The sequence below is a fragment of the Ochlerotatus camptorhynchus genome, unplaced genomic scaffold, assembly GCF_037179485.1.
Source record: "Ochlerotatus camptorhynchus isolate MF236.1 unplaced genomic scaffold, CSIRO-AGI_Acam_v1.1 ptg000556l, whole genome shotgun sequence".
NCBI classification, from domain to species: Eukaryota; Metazoa; Arthropoda; class Insecta; order Diptera; family Culicidae; genus Ochlerotatus; species Ochlerotatus camptorhynchus.
Window position 1 is genome coordinate 2514412 of NW_027041039.1, and position 4683 is coordinate 2519094.

Consider the following 4683-nt stretch of genomic DNA (forward strand, 5'->3'; position numbering starts at 1 on the left):
TCGATATCAAGTCTGGAACGCGCAAAAATTGGTCAACTTCAAATTGGTGTATTTCTGTTAAAAATGCATACAAAACCTGAAATGCTGCATTTGAAAGATGAGTGTATATACAATGGTTGCTATGATGGGTTTTCACCGTTTGCTCTTCAGTTTTCAAAATGACGTCCAAGCAGTGTGCCAAAATTTTGCTCGCGCAGCAAGAGAATTCGGCGTTCTCACGCGCCAAGTTGGCAAAATTGCTGGATGTGGCCAAATCGACCGTGACAAACGTTTTAAAAGTGTTCGGGAGCGTCTGTCGACCGCCAGAAAGCGGCGAAAATCGTAATCCGGACGTGGCAGCGACGACGAAGAAGGTGGCGGTGAAATATAAGCGGAATCCTAACCTCTCCATCCGAGACGTCGCTGGCAAGCTCAATGTCTCCCATACTACTGTGCAGCGGGCCAAGAAACGAGCCGGGGTATCGACGTTGAAGAAGGTGAAAGTGGTGAACCGAGATTACAAACAAAACACGCCGGCAAAGCAGCGGTGCCGAAAGCTGTATACGAATCTGCTGTTTTATACCGCATCAGGAAAAGGGAAGGTGGCTGAAATTTTCAAAACCATCAAACTATCGAAGTTCCCGAAAAAATATCTCGTCTGGCAGGCCATATGCACGTGTGGTCTAAAAATCTACGTCCAGGAGTGCCTGGAAAGCGGCTGCTACCATTCCTAAAGCAACATAATAGACCTGTGATGTTCTAGCTGGCCTTGGAGAGCTGCCGCTATGGGAAAAAGGCCATCGAGTGGTACGATGCGAACAACGGGGTTGTGGCACCCAATGACCACAACCCTCCCAACAGCCCAGAGCTCCGCCATATCGAACGGTATTGGGCCTTGGTCAAACGGTATCTAAAAAAAAAAAAACTAATAAATCCATTGAAAACGAGCAGCAGTTTAAATCTAACTGGCGTTCGGCGGCGAATAAGGTCGATGAGACCACTGTGAAAACTTTAATGGAAGGGGTTAAGTGGATGGCACGGCAGTTCAGATTTGGCAAACCAAAAGAATAAACGAACTTTTTTTCCGTTATATATATATGAATTGAACTACCAAAAGAAAAAATAAGAAGATTTTTGTGATATGAATTTTGACTGAAAGAAACGATTTTTTTGTCAACCAAGTTTTGCTCGTTCCAGTCTTTATTTCTGAAATATTCTAAAACTCTCGACTCACCCTTACAGGTATGTAAACCACCTGTGTATGAAGTTATCAGAACTGCCCTAAAGATCTATAAAGCTCCTGAAGCTCTTGGAACCTTTCTTAGACTTCCCACAATTTACCTCAAGTTATCTGGGCTTTAAATTCTCAGAACTGTTTTAAAGTTTCTGCAATTTCTCTGCTGCTTATGAAACCACCTTGAATTCTTCGAAACTTTTATGATATTCCTGAAGTATTGTAGAAGTTTTCTGAACTTCACCGATACTCCAGTGTTGTTTTGATGATTGTTCACTGAAATTCTCGAACTTTACTTTCAATCCTCGTAACTTCTCTTAGATTCTACAATGTTCTTAAAGTTAATGGGACTGCTTTGAAGATCTACATGCAGCCTTGAAGTTTTTGGATCCTCGCATATGTATTCACAATTTTCCTGATGATGTTCAGTCAACGTTGCCCTGAAGTTTTTTTTTTATTAAAGCCACACGTAAACCAAAAATGTATTACAATAAAGATTAGATCCATTTCCTATCATCCTCTGTTCATGAACATTGCATGTTAGAGGTTGACCTTGCAGACGATGTAATGGTTTTTGTCTTTTTTATTTCGTGTTCTATCTACGCTTCCGACTATTTTTTTTTTCCTTTGGTTTGTTTTTTTTTCCGTCGATCTTGTTTTCCGTGCTGAGCACCAATGCTACCAACGTGCCAGGAAGGCAGCTCCCACACCTGGACCCTACCTATCGACCCATCAACTCATGAACCGGGGACCAACGGCTTTACTTCCCATCCGAAGGAAGGCGTGATCAGAGATGTTATGCCTCAGAACATCCCGGTGGCGGCGACTGGGATTGAACCCAGGCCTGCTGGGGTGAGAGGTAATCACGCTTACCACTACACCACCGGCGCCGTTGCGCGAAATTTTCGCCTACTTGAGAAGAGAAACGTCATTTTTCACCTGCTTGGAGAAATAGATGAGAATGTGAGAAGTGAGAGATTATTATTCGCTCACAGCAGTTTTCGCGAGAAAAGCAACAGCGATTTATTTTTTTCGGAAAGCATGCGCGGCAGATAAATTGTTTCTTTTTCAGTGAATTCCTGATGCCGATAATGATTTTTCACTTCTTTCATACACCTGAAAATTCACTTGCCGCACGCAAACGATGATCCAAAATTAAGAACCAAAACAACAGTTAGGGCACATTCATAAATTACGTAGAATCTGAGGAGTAATGGAGAGGGGGTTTCAACATTTGTAACGGACCATGCATGAGGTACAGAAATAACGCCACGAAGGGGGAGGGGAAGGTCTAAAATTGGTAAAAAAAATTGCATCATCATTTAAGGATGACCCTTATGATTTGACAGAAGGTATAAAAAGGAAATAAAAAAAATCTGCCAGACTGGTTGAAACCAATGAAATGCAAACAGGTGAGGTTATGTGAAATCGTTGTCCCTTTCGTTCTGCCGCTGTTTAAATGGATAACCCAGTATGACGTCACACTCCGTCAACCATGCAATCAGTGGAAGAACAAAAGAGACGGCAAATTCCCAAGCCTCAATTGTTTACAACACATTAGGTTGGAACCAAATGATTTCGGTTGGTATTTTTTTCGCTCTTGGTAGTTTTCAGAGCGTTGGTTTTTGAAGAGAGATATTTTCGGGTTATGTATGAGAGAGGATAATGAATTATCGGTGAAAAAGGAGAGATGAAAATGTGAACGGTTCACAACTCACCGAAAAGTAGCTTGAGTGAGGAAATGCTTATCGTGCAGCTGAGTGAGAATTTCTATCCCTGCTTTTTTATTTATAACATTGTAGAACGACGCGCACACTTGCCTCGAATCTCTCCAGCAGAAAAAGCATACGAAGTCAAGCATGAGAGAAAACGAGCTCTTCTTGTTTGCTTTTATCCTATCTATATTCAAAAGCATGGAGAAAGTAGTGGAGAAAGCACAGGTCAGTCGGCAATCTTTTTTTCGACTTGATTCATTTCACTCTACGGCAAAAAATTAATTTTAATATTACATCGAAGACGATGCACTCAATCATGTCAAAAATCTCTTGTAATTTGTATGGCCCCAAAAATAAAAAATGCAGTAAATGCAGCGTAATGTAAGTTCATTCACTGTATAATTGATAATTTTGTCCTATTGGGCAAGTTATATTACACCATATTTTTGACACGATTGAAGTGCATACACTTTGATGTGATATCAAAATTAATGTTTTGCTGTGTCACTAATACACTCCACATTTTTCATTCTCCATTTGCTTGCATTGGACCGCAAGCTAAGTATATCGCATCCTCGTTTCATGCGGTCTCCTCCGGTGATGAATCCCACATAATTGTAATCAAATCTTACATCCCCCGGTTGGTTGTTGGTTCAGAAATTTTTTAAGCTCCCTTGGCCTATTTAGCTATCGCCAGAGCTGGTAAATATCGTATAAATTATATGGGGAAAAAATATCACGACGTTTTTCCGCAGTTTCGGTCACGAACTGCTTATTTGCTAATAACACAGTTGACAAAACATAGTTATATTTTAAGCAGTAGATAGAATAGAGTTTAAGCTTGTAATAGGTTCGGGAAAAAAAAAATTAAATCTAGTTTTAAACTGTATTTGTTTTTGCGTTGTAAATATGAAGTGAGAAATGCTCGCTGCACATCTTGAACTTTAAGTGTAAAAATTCATTGGTGTTGATTCAAATATTAGGATTTAAATACTTTTTGCATAACTATGATTCAAATCTATCAATTACTTTAAAGAAAAACAAATTTCAACACCTGAGTGAAAAGTTATTAACAAATGAGAAGTTGGTGTGCATAACTGTGGACAGTGTGCATTAGACTGATGCAAAATTTGAAATTTTTGCTCCACTGCGCTCAAACGTTTCCTATTCGGGTCTTATTTAGCCTCCAAAAATTTGAACTCATTTAGTACGAAACTGACTTGGCACAAACCATTTGAAGTTTATATGGAAATTACTATGGGAATAACACATTTGTTGTTCATATCTATGTTAAAATTCACCATATCGCTTTGCTCAAAAAATTGATATCTGTACTCGTTGGAAATTTTCTCAGCTACAACTTTGACACAGACCACTCTTCGATCAAATGTAAGGAACAAAAGTTATTAATGATTCAAAAAACATATGTCTGTTCAGCAGGCAACCTTGGTGTTTCTGGCGCGATGAATAGAGGACAAACATTATGGCTACTATGTCATACTGCAGAATACAGTGTTGCCCACAAAACAGCTGCTTGGTCATGCCATATGATTATCAATATCTTAAACAATTAATAACTATTTAATTTGACGTTTGGCTGGATAGGATAAGGATAGCTATAGAATCTTTTAACAGTACAATCTGGAAAAAGTCTAGAAGACAATGAACAACAAGTTTGGGTTTTTCCATATAAATTTCAAATGTTTTGTGCCAAGTCAATTTCATACCAAATGAGTTCCAATTTTAGGAAGCTAA